This window comes from Schistocerca americana, chromosome 6 (genome assembly GCF_021461395.2).
Source record: "Schistocerca americana isolate TAMUIC-IGC-003095 chromosome 6, iqSchAmer2.1, whole genome shotgun sequence".
Taxonomy (NCBI): domain Eukaryota; kingdom Metazoa; phylum Arthropoda; class Insecta; order Orthoptera; family Acrididae; genus Schistocerca; species Schistocerca americana.
The window spans coordinates 367,412,580-367,435,547 of record NC_060124.1 but is presented as its reverse complement, the minus strand read 5'-3'; positions in this window follow the sequence as shown (position 1 = coordinate 367,435,547).

Below are 22,968 nucleotides of genomic sequence, written 5' to 3'. Positions count from 1 at the left end.
GCCTATCCCCGATGTTATTCAATCTGTATATTGAGCAAGCAGTAAAGGAAACTAAAGAAAAATTCGGAGTAGGTATTAAAATCTATGGAGAAGAAAAATAAACTTTGAGGTTCGCCGATGACATTGCAATTCTGTCAGAGACAGCAAAGGACTTGGAAGAGCAGTTGAAGGGAATGGACAGTGTCTTGAAAGGAGGATATAAGATGAACATCAACAAAAGCAAAACGAGGATAATGGAATGTAGTCGAATTAAGTCGGGTGATTCTGCAGGAATTAGATTAGGAAATGAGACACTTAAAGTAGTAAAGGAGTTTTGCTATTTGGGGAGCAAAATAACTGATGATGGTCGAAGTAGAGAAGATATAAAATGTAGACTGGCAATGGGAAGGAAAGCGTTTCTAAAGATGAGAAATTTGTTAACATCGAGTATAGCTTTAAGTCTCATTTCTGAAAGTATTTGTATGGAGTGTAGCCATGTATGGAAGTGAAACATGGACGATAGATAGTTTGGACAAGAAGAGAATAGAAGCTTTCGAAATGTGGTACCACAGAAGAATGCTGAAGATTAGGTGGGTAGATCACGTAACTAATGAGGAGGTATTGAATAGGATTGGAGAGAAGAGAAGTCTGTGGTACAACTTGACTAGAAGAAGGGATCGGTTGGTAGGACATGTTCTGAGGCATAAAGGGATCACCAATTTAGTATTGGAGGGCAGCGTGGAGGGTAAAAATCGTAGAGGGAGACCAAGTGATGAATACACTAAGCAGATTCAAAAGAATGTAGGTTGCGGTAGGTACTGGGAGATGAAGAGGCTTGTACAGGATAGAATAGCATGGAGAGCTGCATCAAACCAGTCTCAGGACTGAAGACCACAACAACAAACAACATGGTCATATAGTATCAGTTCATATGCTGTTCTGTCTTTGCGGTAGTTATATGAAGATGCAAATTCTATATCGACACCTGTTGGTAGTTTTGTTCTGTTTTGAGTATTCAATAGCGACAATGGATGCTATTTCCCCAAATTTCTGTTGATTGATGTTGCATTTAAATTGATCTCCTTAACATACATGTCAAACCGTACACTATAAAAGTTATTATCCAAGTCCAGCAGTAAATTATCGTATTGAAAGAATTCTGAATTAAGGTAAACTTTAGCGTTGATTAATTCACAACTATCAAATTCACTAAAGTCACATTTCAGACTCCCCTTCCTGTCAGTTTGCAGCGCCAGTTAAATGAATCAAGGACTCTTAATTGAATAGCTGTTTTAATAGGCCATGTTTATATGAAAGGAGTAGGTAATATGTGATATTCAAACAGTTCCAGTGAATGTAAAGTTAATGACAGTCCTGACATTCTGTCCTTTAAAAATTTTAAATTCCCCTTCTTCATTGCTCAAATAAGAGACATTTTGCACTGTAATTTTTCGAGCACATATTTATTCTATTCAAGACCACCATGCGGTACCTAACTGTTGCACTTTGTAACGGAATTACTTCTGTTTTGCATTCATGATAACACATTCCATGTTCTCAAAGTATCCCATAAGAATCTTGAGTGCTATACTGAAGTAAAAGTGCTTATAGTCACATATGAATCAATTTTATGAGACATTCCGTATTTTCTAAATTATTCAATTGAGAACTGGATTGAAAAACATACGCTTTATGGGTTAATGTGATTCCAACATTTTTTATATAGTCAATTTCAACTTATTCAGTTTGTATCTCAATTTGTGAAACAGGAACACATGTAAGCTGCAATAACACTGTAGGGCCTCCATCCTTTTCTTCAAATTTTCCTTCCAAGTTAGAAAGTTGTTGCTTGGAATTGTTAAATCATCCTGATATTGAATGAAAATCTTAGTCTCATCGTTATCATTAAATATCACTGAAGCAAAATGTTTGTGAGAGTAATATTCCTACAATATAATTTGCTCATCATGCTGAAATAGGGCAGTTATATAGAATGATATCATTGTATGGTTTCAGGCCTTTCGATTTAAGGAATTTGTAATTTTCCCATATTATCATGTTCTTTTTCCACTCTGAAGTGGTGTACTGATATTGGTGTTTTTCAGCTTATACCTAGCACCTATGCTGCTCCTGCTTACAGTTTCCTCTCCACGAAAATCAACCAAGTGCTCATAAAGTCTACAATACATATATGTCTGGACTGTCATTGGAAGGTGCATAGCACTGGTGGGCACCACAATGGTCTTATATCCCAACCCCACTGTAGGGAAGAATTCGTAGATTATGTGAATCAAATTGTCTATGAGACACATATTCATTCTAGAAGTTGTGCTAACAAGTAGTATCTACTGGTTGAGCTGACTTGTAGAATTTAGTACAATTCTTCTTCAAAACTTGGTTTCTTGAGAAACATAATAACGGTCCTATTGAACCTTTAACTCAAAAATCTATTGCCTGTTGTGTTTTTCATTGTAAACGTATTACCTTTCTCATGTCACTCAAACCCTTCTACAGTTTGTTTATAAATGCATTTGAGTCATCAAAATCGCATGGGCCATGGGCTATTTTCACAACTTTACCATTCCCTAGATGTAGTTTATTGTTTGCTTCGGCGATATTATGAACACTATTGTGTGTATTCAGCCCACTCAATGCAGTGTTCCAGTTCCCCTTACTTAAATCAATAGGTGAAAGTAATTCGTATGTAGTACTGATGATCAACCTCTTGGTCAGAGTGTACGACATCACATCTAAATCTTAACTAATCCAGTGATGTGTGTGGTACTTGTTTTTATGCAATGGTCAGGAGGAACTTGAGGTACAAAATGCGTCTGTACAGATATGTATCAAAGTTTCGGTACTGTCTAAAACTGTAGTACACATAGCTGTTAGTAAAATAATGGTGGAATTCATCAGGTGGCTGTAAGTCTCCAAATGAATCAAAGTAGTACACAGTACTCTTTTTTTAACATATGCAGGCCAGTAATTTCCAGCTCCTCATGCAATACCTAAATTTATATTCCTGCATTCGTCAGATGTCCTCATTGGCTTATGCGTCGTATTGCATATAAAAACTACACAGCATCGTGGAATGCAGAATTTTTTGCCAAATTTAAGCACATCCTTATCTTTAAAAGGTCTGTTGAGTATTTTTTTATGAATAGTCCAAGCCCTTTCCTGTGTGGTTTCAAATGCAGTCCTTTCCAGATAGCGACAGATTCCATATCGCATTGCGTCTTTTCACCTCGTCATGCTTTTCTTGAGCACTTTGTGCATTTTTCATTGTTCAGGTGATGGCCAATGCGCCTCCAGCTAATGGTCCAATAACTGAAACTCCCGCCAGTGTAGGAATTAAGAACAGTGGAACTCTACCTGATGTCACAGGTAATGGTACAAACCTAAGTGCTTTAACCAGCACTCTTCTTATTCCATCCTGCTTCAGGATACTTTTATATACAAACATCAATGATTGGATGGAATTTTTTAAATGTGTGTGAGTTTTCTTCTGCTTCTTAAATCGTTGATGAGCAGCACTCATACCTTGACAGAAATTTATCCCAGCAACCCATTTAAGTTTGGTACGCATTTGTTTGTCAACTACAAATGGTGCAATACATTGCACTTTACCAGTTTCCTTTCTTGTACATATCTTCTTGGCTTTTATCAGCTAAACTTCGATCTGCAGTGTGACATTAGGCTAAACCTATATTTGGAGCATATAAAGTATCATGCTTTTTTTCCATCTGAGCTACCCAAGCACTACTCTCTCCCCGTCCTCACAGCTTCTGTAAAGTTGGGAAGGTAGGATGGAAGGTAGAGACAAGGTACTGGCAGAGCTGAAGCTGTGAGGACGGGGAATGAGTCGTGCTTGGGTAGCTCAGATGGTAGAGCATTTGCCCGCGAAAGGCAAAGGTCCCGAGTTCGAGTCTCGGTCCGGCACACAGTTTTAATCTGCCAGGAAGTTTCATAGCAGCGCACACTCCGCTGCAGAGTGAAAATCTCACTCTCATCCAAAAGGTTCATCTCTTATTGCCAAATGCTGGCTGCTTCTCCACCTTTATTCCTCATCCGCAATAATTACATGAGGGAAAGACTAATGCTGCAGACAGCTTGTCGAGAATACCACCACTACCACATAACGATGTGCGCCCTACAAGACACATAAAGCTACTGCATAGTTGGAAGGTTTGCACACGTTATTATGTACCACATCTTTAACAATCATCCAGTTGCTGTGCGATGAGGAGATAAAAACTCATTTAATCAACCATTCCCTTGTGATTTGTCTGGTTCATTGTTTCTCTGTAATTATTCTGTGTAAAAACTAAAATCTATTTCATGCCACAGCCATCCTTTACGATGTAAGTTTTAGGGTTTGTTTCTTGCACTTTGGAAAATTCCATTGATTAGTTCGGTAGGTATGTTAACTCGCATGCAGTCTTGCCTTTTGTCCTTATAAATCACCCAAATTAAATTTCTACTTGCATGGGTCCACCATTTTAATACAACTGTATACTGTATTTTGTGGACTTGCAAGAAGTGTATGACAGTGCGAACAGGTAAGCGATATGACAAGAAGTGGAAAGTGTGCAGGTTCCCAGAAAACTGACAAAATTAACACGAGTGTGTATACAAGAGACGACTGCACAGTGTAAATGATTGGAAGGATGTCAAAAGTTCAGGGTGAGGACTGGAGTGCAGCAGTAGACTGCCTCCCCCCTTATGTTTAATCTAGTTCTGAAAAGAGCACAGAAAAGTAACAAGCCTGGGTACAGGAATTCAGCTGGGTGGAAGGATCAACACTTTGGCCTATGCAGATAGTGCAGTTTTAATAGTACAGAACGAGCATGAATTGGTTCAGATGGCAAGAGTGTTAATGGAAGAGGCAGTGAGGGCAGGCTTCAAGATGAACGTAGATAAGACCAAATACCTCGAAGTGAGAAAAGACAATAATGAGAGACCCTTAGATGTTGATGGTAAGATAAAAGAGTTCAAACATCCTAGGGCAGTTCTCAGCGAAAGGAATAAGACTGACCAGGGAATGAAGGGCTTATTTCAATAGTGGTACAAGTCCATTTTTGTTCATTTTGAGATACAGAATGCTAAAGTTAAATGAGCGCTGAAAAATCTGCAGTTGAGATACCAGAAATATTCAAGTATATGGCTTCTTGCTAGAGATGAACCTTTCTTTCTGTTTGTTTGGATCATTAATTTCAGAAGCATTATAGGCACCAAATTGGAGGTAATGGACTTGTACCACTATTGAAATGAGCCCTTCAAATAATGGCAATGATCCTAGCAGGAAACAGGTCAAGGTTTGCACTCAGAAAGCTGCTGAAGTTCTGGCTTCTATCAAGATCCATGAAGGTTAGGAACTATACGACAGTAATACAATCTGTCGTCATACACAGAGCATAGACCTGTACTCTGATCCAAAAAAACAGAAAGGCAACTCCTGACATTTGAGAATTCTGTTATGAGACAGATTTTTGGATCAGTGAAAAGTGGAGATGACTAAAAAAAAAAAAAAGAAAAACCGCGAACTGCAGGAGCTGTATAAATCGCTGAACATCGTTGCTGTGATTAAAGATAGGAGAGTGACGTGGCATGGGCATACAATGCGTCGAGAGGGCTAGATCGCCAGGCAGGTGGTGGAAGAAAACAACAGAGGCAACAGACTAAGGAGAAGTCCACAGCCGAGATGGACTGATGGAACCAGACAGGGAGTAGCTGGAGATGGTTACATGGACAGAAGAAGATTTAGGAGGCTGCCTGGCGAGGCCAAAGATGGTTTCTGTAGCCAACCTATAAGTGAACATCTTGTTTGGGAGATGGTCAACAGAATGTACGAATTTTACAAAATGCATGACAATGTGCTGTCTGTGATAATGATATTCTGCTACCGGTTTCTGTATTAAACCCTCTTCAAAGGCATTAGACAACGTGAATAATGTGACAGTCGTAAATGCTTTGTCACATTTGTCCACTTTTGTATGTTTTACAACTGCCGTTGAAAATGGTTTAAGACCAAAACTGGTAGCAGAATAAATATCATTATCTCAGACAACCTGGAAATAGTAGTAGTAATAGTAATAGGAGGAGCATACTGTATGTAGAAACCCATTATCATGACATCAGTTGGTTTTATTTTTACTGTTCGATGTGCGGTTCCATTACACTGCCCAATTATTTATGGAAGAATATCTGTTCATTCCAGAGTTTCATATCTGTTCATTGTTATACGAAGATTAAAACACATCCAGATAAGGATTCAAATAATCCTCAATACTTACAGTCATCTAAAAGAACGTTGAGTACTGGTGCGTTCCATACCGCTCCCTTAGTCTTGAAATATCTATTGTAAAATACACCACCATGGCTGGCTTGGTGGGTTACAGGACATCAGTTTGTCCTCAAAGACAAGCCCTAGACAAATTTTGAGTTGTATCCATAACCATTAAAATATATTTGAAACATTTGTTCTCTCATGAATATTGTCTCATACCTACAAGTTTTGCCTGTCATAAGTTATCCGAACCATAAAATTCAACTTGCCTGCACGGTAATGTTTTGTGAGCGGGTTTTCGACGCTCTTGAACTAATGTGGTTCATAAATGCGTTTTAAATTTATGTACCCTTGTTTGAAAACAATAATAAGGGTTGCGGTATCCTTTACCAACTGCTCTGGGCTCCTAGGATATGTTTGTTGGCTTAAATAAAAGACGAAAATCCTCATATGACGACAGAAACAGAAATATTTTCGTATTTGATAATGGTTTTCCATAGCAGCGTCGTCAAATATGAGTGACAGGTGCTGGAGGGGGGGGGGGGGGGATCAAAGATCATTATGCCAAAACCGATTTAGCTACCACGCTAATGAAACCGCTTCCTGACAAGTGCCAACTATAAATGGAGTCACATTACGAAACTTTGTGTACAGAATACAGAAGTGCAAATATCGCATCAATTTACACGAGTTCTACAGACCATCTACGTTGAAAACATGTCACATATTAGCAGTCTAGTTAAAAACTTTTCGACACTGCAAGGCGCTTCTATGATCTCCCTTAAGATCTTCAAAGAATCCAACTAGGGTAAATCCACCGGATCCGTATTGCTCAAACAAATAAAGAAAGATCTTGCATAACTTCAGAGTAGGCCAGTATTGCTAACAGGCGTGACTACCGCTTAGCTATTGAAACCAGAACCTTTCCAATGTCCCTTACAGAAGTTAGAAATATTGAGACAAAAAAAAAGCAACTACTCAACTTCACCAAGAACACGAAAAGTAGAAGACGACAACAGTACAATAAAAGCATAAGCACTGTAGCCCACAGTCTTCCCAAACACGTTGACCTTTATTGAAATCACAGGAATCATATCATCAAACATAGTGATTTTAATAAATTTTTTAAAGAATAAAACTATCAGGACTAGAACAGTGTGTACAATAGTCGTTTTACATAGCACTGACCGAGCTAAAAACATGTCATATACTAACAGCACTGTTAAACAGCGTTTCGTTGTGTTCCACCTCTTTGTAAAAATTGTCTATAACAGTCCACTTTTAATGAAGAAAAAAAGTAATAGTTAACAATTTTTATACACGAAGCTACCAGGATAATCCAGATTTTACACTAGAACTTCAACTACCTAAGCCAAAAACCCAGCGGAATCGAAGAGTTACAGTTTTGTCATCATCAGCTTGCTAACATGGTTATAGTTTTGCAAGACGATAGATCCTCTTGACCGGAACTGGTAGCATGTAAATAAACATACATAAAAACAGCTTTTGGTGGATTCAAGATAACGTTGTTATACATTAGTCTTAGAATTGCACTAATTGCCGGCCTATAAACTATGTCATTGTTCATGTTTGTTTGTCCTGTTATGTCTGTTTTGTTGCACGTATTTTAGGCTGAAGCTCGATACTATTCATACATTCTTAACAGTTGTGGGGAAGCCACCCAAAAACATAATGTGCACTTCGAAATACGATGACGATTATGTACACACACAGGTACACGAAAGCATTCGAGAGAACAAGTAATTAACTACCGAGAGATATCTAACGTCTCGCTTCAGTCAGTTATAGACCAAGAAGTTGGCTGCTTTAACAATGAATGAGTTGACAAATAACGGTTTTTATCGGTGGTGGTGGTAGGTATACAACGCTTAACAACGACGTCATCAGCGCTCAGACACAACTAAAAGAGTGCATGTGTAGTTATAAGTTGTTAGAAGCAGGCAACAAAATGTAGATTACAAAATGAAATCCACAGCCATCCTGGGAATCTCTCACTCACACTGTGACACAAAACAGCAAAAGACGGATGCCTCAAGGCAGTGTGGTGTAATACATAGACTTTTTTTTTTGTCATCAGTTTACTGACTGGTTTGATGCGGCCCGCCACGAATTCCTTTCCTGTGCTAACCTCTTCATCTCAGAGTAGCACTTGCAACCTACATAGACTATAACCATATAAATGGAACAGCATATGAGTGGTTTAGTTAATGTCTACAGAACAGGAAGAAAAAAGTCTCTTTATATGCTTCAAGTGATTCAAAGAAGTTTGCCACTTCATGTAACTGGGGTTAAATTAAATTAGGTGTTCCCCAAGGCTCGATCATGGGTCCCATCCTGTTCTTGATATATGTGAATGACCTCCCTTCTTATGTGAAACAGGATGCTGAACTGACACTGTTTACTGATGATACAAGCATTATTATTAAACCAGTAAAAGAAATTCCGATAGAAAATGATACAAATAAGGTCTTTGGAAAAGTTATTTATTGGTTTTCTGCGAATGGGCTTGCTCTGAACTTTTAAAAAACACAGTACATCCAATTTTCTGCTGCAAAAATTACAATTTCTTCAATAAACATAACACATCAAAAGAAGTCAGTAGCCAGGGTAGAGCATACTAAGTTTTTGGGTGTACATAGAGATGAGAATCTTAATTGGAAAATTCATATTCTGGATCTCCTAAAGCGACTAGGTTCAGCAACTTTTACAATCAGAATAATTGCCAATTTTGAAGACGTAGAAATTAGTAAGCTAACATACTTTGCATGCTTCCACTCTCTGATGCGATATGGAATAATATTCTGGGGCAACTCAACACCTAGGCAAAAGGTACTCACTGCTTAAAAGAAAGTAGTTAGAATAATGTGTGGGATTCACAGTCGCACATCTTGTAGGCATCTTTTTAAAAGTTTAGGAATTCTTACAACTGCTTCACAGTACATTTACTCAGTAATGAAATTTTTTCCCAACAACTCGGACTAGTTTAAAGACAACAGCGACATTCATGATCACAATACCAGAAAAAAGAACGACCTACACTATCCTTTACTTAACCTATCTTTGGCAGGGGTAAAATATGCTGCTATAAAACTTTTTGATAAATTACCAGACGAAATAAAATGCCTGATAGACAGCAGTAATAGTTTCAAAAACAAATTGAAACCATACCTCCTTGACAACTCCTTCTATACCATAGATGAATTCTTGAATATGAGTAAATAAATCTAGAGATATAATATATGCATTTTGTGCCATTTAGGAAATGGGATAGATAATAGAAATATTTACGTATAACACTATAATGTAAAAAGAACCTTGTTTCCTGTGCGCATTCCTTGTGCATTTGACACGTTTCACATCATATCAGTTTTCCGTGCTATTGATCAATGGAACACGTAACTAACTAACATCTAAAGTGATAGAACAAGGAACTGTGCCCACACGATCAAGTATTTTCCAGTTGATCGTATAGCAAACCACTCTAGAAATACAGTAAAGCCTTCTAGGACACTGTTGAAAAGATCAGACATCACACAGAATCTTAAAACACGAACCACATTCGATTCGTCATCATCTAAAATAGAGGGCAGGTCAACTGGTACATGGGTTGCAATCCTCATGGCTTGGTATAAAAAGTATTCAGTTACGATATGGCGTGTAGAAACCTGTGCACCAGAAGCACTGCACGCCGGTGGGTCTTACGGACGAAGGAGGAATTTATGCGTCAGAGGACAGTGTCCTATCCGGAGGAGCGTTAAAATATATGTTCCTGCCGCAGTGGCCTCAGCTTGTTTACCAATCCTAACCACTCCTCCTCCCAATGACCTATGATGTTTTGTCTCAATAGCGAGGTAGCTGCATGAACAGGGGCAGAACTCTCGGAAACTTCCAAACAGTCATCTTTATCTACTGCATCTGCAGCTTCATCACCCTGAATACCCACGAGCCATGGAACCCAGTACTGTTTTTATTCTTCCCTGTGGATTAAAGTATGGGTATTTTCAGCTGCTCAAAGTTAATAATCCATTGTCCATGTAGTCTATAATGCAGGTCGGTCATGATAGTTGAACCGAGGGACGTAGGTCTCCGGTCTATGATCTCCTTTGGGCGCATCTGTCACGCTGAACATTTTCGTTATCGGTGATGGAATTTCCCACACGCTAATGCACTTGTCCACAACGCTCTATCTTGGAGGAATAGTGTGGAGATCGCAGAATGTCAGGCTCCCATCCGAGAAATGCACTGCCGTGGTCTGCAAACTGGGGTGGACGTATTGGTTTGGGACGCGAGAAGCGACGCTTTTCAACGCTGGTGAAATGCATCTCCGCAATTAGAGAAGGTCCAGAGGCGTATCGACCACGTAACTGCAGTTCAGCTCGTCATATTTTCGTTCTGTCGCTTCAGTGCATGGGTGTTAATTCATTTCTCGATGGACAATTATTTAAGAAGTGAGAAATATGTTTTAGGGACAGCAAAATAGTTTTGTTCACTGAAATAATTTTATAGTAATTCTTTCGGTTTCGATTAAATAGGAACAGGCAGCGAGAGAAAGAGAGGGCCGACAGGCGGAGGAGGGGGGGGGGGGAGGGGGGCGGAGGGGGGGGGAGGGGGGGACATCGTTCTACGGCACACACAGATACTGCAGTTACTTATCCTTCAGCTATACTGCTCAAAATAATTCTATAAATTGGTTGGTAATCTGACTCATTATTATAGAAATTAAATAAAGTTACATTCCTTATCCTTAATCCCTATCTATTAAAAAAACTACATACTGATCTTTCCACCTGTACGGAAACCTTGTTACGACTTTTACTTCCTCTAAATGATCAAATTTGGTCATCTTTCCGGTAGCATCGGCAACGACAGAGTCGATGCCGCGTACCACTCCGAAGACTTCACTAAATCATTCAATCGGTAGTAGCGATGGGCGGTCTGTACAAAGGGCAGGGACGTAATCCATGTTCACAGATGTCGTACGGCTCACATACTGATTCACCGTTACTCTAACAAAAAAAAAAAATTGTTCAAATGGCTCTGAGCACTATGGGACTTAACATCTTTGGTCATCAGTCCCCTAGAACTTAGAACTCCTTAAACCTAACTAACCTTAGGACATCACACAACACCCAGTCATCACGAGGCAGAGAAAATTCCTGACCCCGCCGGGAATCGAACCCGGGAACTCGGGCTCTAACTAACACACTGTGACAGCTCATTATCGTTCGTATTTCTCGAGCAAAGCACTTGCCTTTAAATCTGTCTGTGCTAGCGATTTAATGACATTCAGAATCTGCAGGGCATAAATAGGTAAACTTTAGGCTGTGCCATGAGCACGTGACTACAGACAATGTTGTTGCCGAAAAAAATGTTGCTCTGTGCATCTGCATGTTCACTTCTTACATATTCATATTCTAAAATCTTAGCACAGTATTCTCAACGTCAGACACGATAGTAGTTTCGTTCACAGGCTAAAAGGTTATATTAACACTTAATGGCGACGAATTCATATTAGTTTGAATAAACAAGCAGCAGCATTGATACACAAGCTGCTGAGATTATAACTGCCAATTAATCGAACCAAATTTATTACGCCGATGAAACATTCTACAGATAAATTTCATATTTCAGCTTGTCCACTAAAACAGTTCCGGACGAGTATCAACTTTCGACATTTCGGCTAGAATGATGTATTGCAAGTAATTGTTTACGGTCAACGCATTGGGAAACAATTAATATTGCGGTATAACGCTACCAGGGACCGAGGTTAAGCTAAATTAAATAACAGCCATCGATCGCGGGTGTGTGCACTGAATTAAACATTCAGCGGCTAATTACACGCGTCAGCGTTCGTGGTTACCTGTATCGAGCTTCCTGGACAATGCGATACGTGCGTGCGCACAACTACATGTACGCAACATTACTAAAATTTCTTATCCTTTTCAGCTCTTTAGTCACCAACGTTTGTGGCTTCTTCCCTGCATTACATGCAAATACAGCGGTATTAATTACCACTTTCAGTGTTATTATGCATACTTTATGTTGTTTCTGTTGGGGGTGTAGGATGACGGTGTAGGTTGCCTTCAGTCAGAAAGATTCCCAACAATTAGTAATAAAATGATATTTATTAAATATGAAGAAATAACTCAAAGGATTCTTCGTCTTATGAAATCTGCAGCGCAGCTGGACTTTGATATTATTACGTCTTATAAAACATTTAAGTCCTGGTACTGTGCTTCTGAGTGAGCCTACCTTTAGTCCGTAGCTGATCTACGATGCCTACTGAGTCTAAGGCGACGGACGAACACTGCAGCTTGTAGAGTCGACGGTAAACGGAGACAGTACACGGCTCCGCGCACGGGAGAGTATTGTCCGCCGTAGCTCAGTGCTCCGGTATTTCACTAGGCACTGCAATCGCTATGCCCATGGGTTGGTAGTTGCGGTCTCTTGACGGACTTCGGTATAGTTCATACTGCCAACCCATACAGCTGCTGCTTGTTTCGAGCGTGGCTTATCGAATGTGATGCGGTACCCTCTGGACTCGTAAGTAGCTCTTAACTGTTCAAAATACGAGTAATAGAGAGGTCCAGATCACTGGTAACATTGTCACCCAGGTTGATACCGCGTTCCCTTACGTTAGGAAGGCACTTGATACAGTTCAGTACTGCCATTCAGTGAACAAAACACAAGCTTACCGACCATTGGACAAGATTTCTGACTGGAATCAGGATATACTTGCATATAAAACTGGACACTAACACTTATCCGAAAAAAATCGAAAGATGTAAAAGTAACTTCAGGAGAAGGATAGCAAAATGCGACATGACCGTTGGAGTTTACAGAATAAATAAAGTATCTACTAAATATTGTTATAAGATCTACGAGGCTGTCCGGAAATGATGTAGTTGTCTATAAGAACGGCTCGAAGCCTGATGATAGTAGCGAAATGCAGAAAGACCTGCAGAGTATTCCTGATTAGCGCAGGCACTGACAGTTGACGCTGAACATAAATAAATGTACATATTGCTCGTATATAGGTGAAGAAATGCGGTCGTGTACGATTGCACTATTAGTAACATAACTGTAAACGTTAACTACAGTTCAATACGTAGGAACTACTCTTGTCACGATATAGCAGTGCCTGTGTTTCTAAGAAATATTAACACACACAGGCACTGAGCAGTGCTGCGGCTCGTATTGGTGCTGTTTGCGGGTTCCGCCCTCTGCTGGAGGCCAGACGGTATCGTTTAGTTGGCATGGTTGCGGTTGTTTGTCTTCTTCTCGTGTTGACTGGCGCCACTCGATATCGCAAGTGTTGCCTGTCCGCTAGTGGCAGCAGCGGCGGTTATCGATACGTAGTAACTGTTGCCTTATCCTTGGGGCGACGTCGTTTTTTTATTTTATTTCTTTTTATTTTTTTATTTTGCAGGGTCGTGTGAGTGGCGCATTCGGTTGGGGACTCAGGAGAAGCCAAGTCCGCACAGTGTGCAAACACACCGGGACCACTGACGCCACGCATGGACTCCCGGATGGAAGGCTGTTGTCACGAGGTTGCACGACTTCATCCTAAACCGGATCCAGCAAGCTTTAAGATGAGTGCATTTCAATCCAAGTAGAGAAACCTCCACCACTGTGATATCTCGCGATTCTCCAGTGACTTGGGTTCGTGTTGATGCTCGTAGAGTCACCAAGGCGAAGAGCAGTGAGTGGAGTGCTTGGGGAAGGCGGATCTGATTAGCTTTCCTCGACTTCTTATTACTATTTACTGCGTTCAACTGGTTACAATTTGTTAAGATCAACCAGCGGTAATTTTTCTTGCTTGGTGGCCGGTAACGCCCCAGTTACCTGCCCTGGGAGCCGGTTGGTGATTCTTCTACTCTTGTGGTAGTGATTCCTTTCTCGTTCTGGGCGCCGGCCTGAGTGGCCGAGCGGTTCTAGGCGCTACAGTCTGTAACCGCGCGACCGCTACGGTCGCAGGTTCGAATCCTGCCTCGGGCATTGATGTGTGTGACGTCCTTAGGCTAGTTAGGTTTAAGTAGTTCTAAGTTCTAGGGGACTGATGACCTCAGAAGTTAAGTCCCATAGTGCTCAGAGCCATTTGAACCATTTTTTTAACTCGTTCTGGGCGCTCCAAACACAGTATTCTGGGAACGTAGTGCAGACCTCCGGTTCCGGCTTTGGTGTATTGTTCCATCCTTGCATTTGGTTTATCGGACGTCAGGTATCATCAGCAATAGTCAGTCGTTGGACAGCCATTAATCTGAGTTACCATCTTGTGAAGTGAATGCAACTTTTGGCTGCCTATCTCATCGCTCGCGAAAGTGTTTGTTGCCGGACCTTCTCAGAGGTCGATTCCTGAAGCACCGTCTGGATCAGTTGCTTGTTTTTTAAAATAACTTTTGCTATTGTATTTGCTGTTTTACAGCAGGTTTCAAATTTTGTTATATTATGGCCGTTCCTGGAGTGTAAGGCCTTCAGCCATGATTGTGGTCATTTGCTTTAAAATTCTAATTTGGTATTTGTATTTTAGCAGTTAGCCTTAAAACCTTATCCTGGCGTCTGATGCTATGTCTGCTGTGTTTGTGGAGAATTGCCTTTAATATTTCAGTACCTGTAATTTGTAAGTTACAGCGAGTTTTAAATAATTTTTAATTTATTGCCATTCCTGGTGTGTAAGGCCTTCTGCCTAGATCACAGTGGCTTGCTTTTAAAACATTATCTCTTGCATGTGTATTTAATGGTGATTTGCTAAATTGTAACCCACTGAAAACAGTATTATTTACACTGTTCTTTATTCCTTCATTAATAACGTGGGGTATTTTTTTTATTTATTGTTGAGTCTGGAATAACTGATTTAAAATAAACTGTGTGTAACTGCAATAGGCAACCAATACTAACTGATTACTGCCCCATTCACAGTTGTAACCGAATCCTGCCTTCCCTTGACTACCAGGTTTCAGGCTCTGCAATATCGTATTTATCTGCCGATGCCAGGCTAACGACTTTCGATTAAATGTCTCCCCTGTACGGAATCACAGTAAGCGTACGAGTGTAGGTTAACGACTCATGGACGACGACTTATTGAAGCGTGAATATGGCAGGATCCCTGCAGCTGGGTATTACCTGGTAAGAGAAGTTGATTCTATTGGACAATTGAACAAGACTGTATCCCGAGAAGACTTACACGAGTCCCCACTGTGAAGAGTTGGGACCCGACAGCGTTTATTGTCTGATGTTTTCGAGTGGTCGTTGTTCTTATGTTGTGCTAAGGGAAGGGTAGCCTCAGTTTGATTGTATTTTATTTTATATTGTTTGATAATCGCGTGTGTTACCGATTGGTTAACGCCTCGTTGTCCGCCTCTGGTAGCTGAGTGGTCAGCGCGAGGGAATGTCATGCTTAACGGCCTGGGTTCGGTTCCCGGCTGGAGATTTTCTCCGCTCAGGGACTGGGTGTTGTGTTGTCCTTACTATCATCATTTCATCCCCATCGACACGCAGGTCGCCGAAGTGGTGTCAGCTCGAAAGACTTGCACCAGGCGAATGGTCTACCCGATGGGAGGCCCTAGCCACATGGCATTTAACGTCTCGTTAACTACCGTAGCACTGAGCTACAGCGCGCGTACTCTTGTACAGTTTCCAGTTACCGCCGTGGGAACAAAAAGCAAAAAAATGTAAAACGTCATAGATTTGTAATTTGAGAGTCTCTGATTCGAATCTTCTTCACAGAATTTTTTTTTTTTTTACTTTCGTTAAGTTGTATATTTTTGCCAATTGGAAACTGTAATAAACAAGTATAAAAAATTTAAAAAACTGGTTACGGAGACCGCTCGCGATACACGGGAATTCCGGTTTCGAATCTCAGTCCGGCACAAATTTTCAATGTCGTTAATCCATTCTACAGTTGGAAATTGTCGTACTCGCAACTGAGAATACGTTTCCTGTACTACACATGTTGTCCCACGTCATGACCGTTGTGCAACAACAGTGACACTTTGCGAGAAGAGAGTACATGTTCTGAGTTTTCTGCAGCCACGACTCTGCTGCGGTACGGATAACAGGTGAATCATAGCGTCGCAGTGAAAAGGTGGTAATTGTAAATGTACACTACAGTTGAAGTAAGCGGCACACTATGATTTTTTTGGGCACACCTCTAAAATTGCACATAGGTTCACCAAGAAAATCTGGCAACGTACAGGGTGAACCACCTAAATCTTGCACCGTAAATATTGCGGAAATGGGAAGTCCTATCGATGTGCAGTTTTCACAGAATACATTGGTAGTCAGGGGCTCGTTTTATTAACCAATACGCGGATTGTAGTGTACTTAGAAACATTATTATTTGTGCAAACATGCACTTTTTCTAAATGAAACAATACCTGTTACCATTAATAAGTTAAAAGTAGGGTACAGTAGAAAGTCAATGGTGTTTGTTGCAGGAATCCGGTGCTAGTTGTTTATGGGATATCGTGTTGCGCAAAGTTTTCACACCGACACTTGTTTGTGCCAATCTGCGTAGTTTGTTGGTGTGATGTTGTTATGTTTGCTTACAGCGTGCTTGTGTGTTCCTTGAGTGCATTGCGACTTGTTAGTCAATAAGTGTGTGTCAGCTCAAGCAGTAGGCCGTGAGTGGAAGATGGGATTTACGAATACCGAGAAAGCCGACATCCTCATGATGTATGGTTAGTGTAGTTCGGTCTTGTACTGTGTATGCGGCAAGATATCCCAATAAACGTCAACCATCTCGGCAGTTATTCATCAAGCTCTTCAAGTGAAAGTGGTAATCTAATACCTAGACAACGCAACGGAAGGAAACAACTGACGACAGAAGAGGGGAAAATTAATGTTCTTGTTACTGTTGCAGTAGATCCGCACGTCAGCTCCAGTAACACACGCGATTATCAAACAATATAAAACAGAATACAAACAAACTGAGGCTACCCTTATCGTAGCACAATATGAGAACGATGACCACTCGAAAACATCAGACAATAAACGCTGTTGGGTCCTAACTCTTCACAGTGGGGACTTGTGTAAGTCTTCTCGGGATACAGTCTTGTTCAATTGTCCGTGTCGAGATTCAAATCAGTGTCCAATAGAATCAACTTCTCTTACCAGGTACTACCCAGCTGCTGGGATACTGCCAGCCCCACACTGACATTTGTCATCGCCCATGAGTCAGGCAAATGTCTTACTCATTCTCCACCGACATATGTTCCACCAAGAGCTGCAGAGAAACGATTATGAGAATGGCGCTAACTTTTGTAAATAGGGCTTACGACGGGGTATTCCAGGTGTATCAAGTATCTTGTTTAGTGATGAAGCCACATTTATAACTCATGGCCAAGTAAACCACCGAAACTGTACTATTTGTGTGTTGACAATACGAGTTGGCTTCGTCAGATGGATTGTCAGCGCCCCTAGCGTATAAACGCGTGGTGTGGAATAGTGAACAATCAGCTCGTAGACCTTGGACGCGCACAAGTATCGCAGCCACCTAACAGACCATATTCCAAGGGTGCCAGAAGACATTCCTCTCCAGGCTAGGAGAAACCTGTGGTACCAACATAATGGCTGTCCAGACCGTAGTGCACGAAGTATTACACCATGTCTTCACGAAGTGTTTCCAAATTGTTGAACTGCACGCATAGCAGCTGTACCTTGCCAGCCTGTTCCCCAAATTTGACATCTGTGGGCTTTTTCCTGTGGGGAAAGCTGAAAGACGCTGTCTACAAGGACATACGAACGCGATGATATGCAACGACGTATTACCACCGCCTGCTCGGACGTTACCGCCGAAATGCTAGCATGTGTGTAGTAGTCGTTCCATACCAGACTGGAAGCGTGCACTGCCGCTGCTGGTAGTCATTTTGGGCACAATCTGTGATGGCCAACTGTCTCGTTACCGGTCAGAATCCACATGTTTAGTGCATGCACTTGTGCTGTTCTTCAGTGTGTGGTACCATAGTTATTGTACAAGTGTCGGTGTGGAAATTTTTCAAAATACGATATCTCGTAAACGACTGGTACTAGAATCCAGCAACAAACACAACTGAGGTTGCTTTACCCTAATTTTAGTTTGTTAATGTGAATAGGCAAACACTACGGAGGAAAGGAAAGATGAAGAAGAAGAATGTGAAGTTAATGAAGAAGATGTGAAGACTGCAACCAAAAGACTCAGAAACAACAAAGCCCCAGGGGAGGACAGAACAACATCAGAACTAATCGTGGAGGGAGGTGAGAGCTTACACTTAGAGATATATAAACTGTGTAAGTAGGCTGTTTAGGTTTTTATGTTGGTAACGCCATGTAGAGCTCTATATGAAAATCACTGGCTGTGCTATGTGCAGTCTGTGGCTGGTTTGCATTGTCGGAATATTCGCCATTGTAGCGTTGGGCAGTTGGCTGTTAACAGCGCGTAGCGTTGCGCAGTTGGAAGTGAGCCGCCAGCAGTGGTGGATGTGGGGAGAGAAGTGGCGGAGTTTTGAGAGCGGATGATCTGGACGTGTGTCCACCAGAGACAGTAAATTTGTAAGACTGCTATATATATTATGACTTTTGAACACTATTAAGGTAAATACATTGTTTGTTCTCTATCAAAATCTTTCATTTGCTAACTACGCCTATCAGTAGTTACTGCCTTCAGTAGTTTGAATCTTTTATTTAGCTGTCAGTAGTGGCGCTCGCTGTATTGCAGTAGTTCGAGTAACGAAGATTTTTGTGAGGTAAATGATTTGTGAAAGGTGTAGGTTAATGTTAGTCAGGGCCATTCTTTTGTAGGGATTATTGAAAGTCAGATTGCGTTGAGCTAAAAATATTGTGTGTCAGCTTAGTGTTGATCAGAATAGGTAAAGAGCGAAATGTCTGAGTACATTCAGTCTGCTCAGCTGTTTGAAAATCATATAATGTAAGAGGTTTATCAGGCTAGTAATTCATTAAATTTTCTAAGGTGACGTTACAACTGATCCAGTTGATATGGAAGAAGGAGACACTGCCAGAAGAATGGAAATTGGCTACAATATGTCCAATATACTCGTACTAGAAGGGAAGCAAAATGGAATGCGGTAACTACAGAGGAATTAGCCTGTTGAATGTAAGCTATAAGGTGCTGTCCATCATCATCCTCAGAAAATTGCAACCATTCATAGAGAACAACATACAGGAGTACCAAACTGGCTTTCGACCAAACGGATCGACAATAGATCACATTTTCACATTAAGACAATTGTATGAAAAACACTGGGAATATGATGAAGATATCTACAGCCTCTTCGTCGATTTTCAACGTGCATATGACAGCATCCACGGGAATAGCCCATACAATGTAATGGGTGACTTCAGAATCCCTGAGAAGCTAGTGAGAATGGCGCAAGCTTGTATACAAGGGTCAAAGACAGCAGTACATTTCCGAGGAGCCACATCAGAAACATTCGAGACTAACAGAGGCCTCAGACAAGGGGATGCTCTCTCATGTGTTCTGTGATAAAAGAGTGTAAGCAACAGGAGTGGGCTGGAGTAGAGATGGACGATAACTTCAATTGTCTCGCATATGCAAATGACATCTACTAAGTGAATCAAAGCACGAGTTGAAAGAAATGTACCAGAAAATGAGCCACAATGCACAGAAGGTAGGGCTCAAAGTGAATCAAGACAAAACAGAGTTCATGCAATTAGGAAGAAGACAAAAGCAGGAAGAATTTCTTGAAATAGATGGTAAGAGGTTCAAGAGAGTACACCAGTTCAAATACTTGGGATCTTGGTTTACCATGAACATCAGTAGCAGTGGGAATGAAATGCATGCATTCCCTCAGAGAGACAATCAGCTTTAAATCGATCTCAGTGAACACTAAGATGAAAATCTGCAACACAGTGATATGCCCAACAGTAATGTACGGTTCAGAAACATGGAGTATGACTAAGCGAGAAAGGGAAAAAGCTATTAACATTTGCAAGAAGAGTAATGAGGATGATATGTGGACCAGTTTTAGATAACGGGGAATGGAGTTGTTGTTGTTGTTGTGGTCTTCAGTCCTGAGACTGGTTTGATGCAGCTCTCCATGCTAATCAATCCTGTGCAAGCTCCTTCATCTCCCAGTACCTACTGCAACCTACATCCTTCTGAATCTGCTTGGTGTATTCATCTCTTGGTCTCCCTCTACGTTTTTCACCCTCCACGCTGCCCTCCAATGCTAAATTTGTGATCCCTTGATGCCTCAGGACATGTCCTACCAATCGATCCCTTCTTCTAGTCAAGTTGTGCCACAGACTTCTCTTCTCCCCAATCCTATTCAATACCTCCTCATTATTTACGTGATCTACCCACTTAATCTTCAGCATTCTTCTGTAGTACCACATTTCGAAAGCTTCTATTCTCTTCTTGTCCAAACTATTTATTGTCCATGTTTCACTTCCATACATGGCTACACTCCATACAAATACTTTCAGAAACGACTTCCTGACACTTAAATGTATACTCGATGTTAACAAATTTCTCTTCTTCAGAAACGGTTTCCTTGCCATTGCCAGCCTACATTTTATATCCTCTGTACTTCGACCATCATCAGTTATTTTGCTCCCCAAATAGCAAAACTCCTTTACTACTTTAAGTGTCTCATTTCCTAATCTAATACCCTCAGCATCACCCGACTTAATTCGACTACATTCCATTATCCTCGTTTTTCTTTTGTTGATGTTCATCTTATATCCTCCTTTCAAGACACTGTCCATTCCGTTCAACTGCTCTTCCAAGTCCTTTGCTGTCTCTGACAGAATTACAATGTCATCGGCGAACCTCAAAGTTTTTATTTCTTCTCCCTGGATTTTAATACCTACTCCGAATTTTTCTTTTGTTTCCTTTACTGCTTGCTCAATATACAGATTGAATAACATCGGGGAGAGGCTACAACTCTGTCTCACTCCCGTCCCAACCACTGCTTCCCTTTCATGTCCCTCGACTCTTATAACTGCCATCTGGTTTCTGTACAAATTGTAAATAGCCTTTCGCTCCCTGTATTTTACCTCTGCCACCTTTAGAATTTGAAAGAGAGTATTCCAGTCAACATTGTCAAAAGCTTTCTCTAAGTGTACAAATGCTAGAAACGTAGGTTTGTCTTTCCTGAATCTTTCTTCTAAGATAAGTCGTAAGGTCAGTATTGCCTCACGTGTTCCAACATTTGAACGGAATCCAAACTGATCTTCCCCGAGGTCGGCTTCTACCAGTTTTTCCATTCGTCTGTAAATAATTCGCGTCAATATTTTGCAGCTGTGGCTTATTAAACAGATAGTTCGGTAATTTTCACCTCTGTCAACACCTGCTTTCTTTGTGATTGGAATTACTATATTCTTCTTGAAGTCTGGGGGTATTTCGCCTGTCTCGTACATCTTGCTCACCAGATGGTAGAGTTTTGTCAAGACTGGCTCTCCCAAGGTCGTCAGTAGTTCTAATGGAATGTTGTCTACTCCCGGGGCCTTGTTTCGACTCAGGTCTTTCAGTGGTCTGTCAAACTCTCCCAATTCATCTTCATCTACATCCTCTTCCATTTCCATAATATTGTCCTCAAGTACATCGCCCTTGTATAGACCCTCTATATAGTCCTTCCACTCTTCTGCTTTCCCTCCTTTGCTTAGAATGGGGTTTCCATCTGAGCTCTTGATATTCATACAAGTGGCTCTCTTTTCTCCAAAGGTCTCTTTAATTTTCCTGTAGGCTGTATCTATCTTACCCCTAGTGAGATAAGCCTCTACATCCTTACATTTGTCCTCTAGCCATGCCTGCTTAGCCATTTTGCACTTCCTGTTGATCTCATTTTTAAGACGTTTGTATTCCTTTTTGCCTGCTTCATTTACTGCATTTTTATATTTTCTCCTTTCATCAATTAAATTCAATATTTCTTCTGTTACCGAAGGATTTCTCCTAGCCCTCGTCTTTGTACTACTTGATCCTCTGCTACCTTCACTACTTCATCCCTCAGAGCTACCCATTCGTCTTCTACTATATTTCTTTCCCCCATTCCTGACAATTTTTCCCTTATGCTGTCCCTGAAACTCTGTACAACCTCTGGTTTAGTCAGTTTATCCAGGTCCCATCTCCTTAAATTCCCACCTTTTTGCAGTTTCTTCAGTTTTAATCTATGGGGAATGGAGGAGGAGGAAAAACAAGGAAATCTACCTTCTGATGTGACAACCAACCATCCTACAGAAAATACAGAGCAAAAGAATACAATGGGTGGGCCATGTAGCGCGTATGCCAGATGGAAGACAGGCGGGGAAACCAAACACGAAACGCCCCATTGGACGACCAAGGCAGCGCTGGATGGACGACCTGGCGAAGGACCCAGCAGCCCTGGGAATTGAAGACACTGGAGGAACTGGGCCCAAAACAGGAAGGAATGGAGGCAGTTTGTGGAAGCAGCGCGTGGTCTGCAGGGCCTGTGATCACTGAATATCTAACGGAATAGGCGCTGTTCCATTCAGATAAGTGTGTGTTTGCACAAAAAATTTACTAAGAATTATTGCAGCTTGTTTATTGGCTAACAACACGAGCACCTAACTACCAAACCATTCTGCGAAAACCGCACATCAACAGCAATTTCCATTTCGTCAATATTTGAGGTTGAAATTTTAAGCGATTCAGCTTGTATAGATAAAATGCAATGGCGCATCAAGCCGTAGTGGAATGGTGCTAA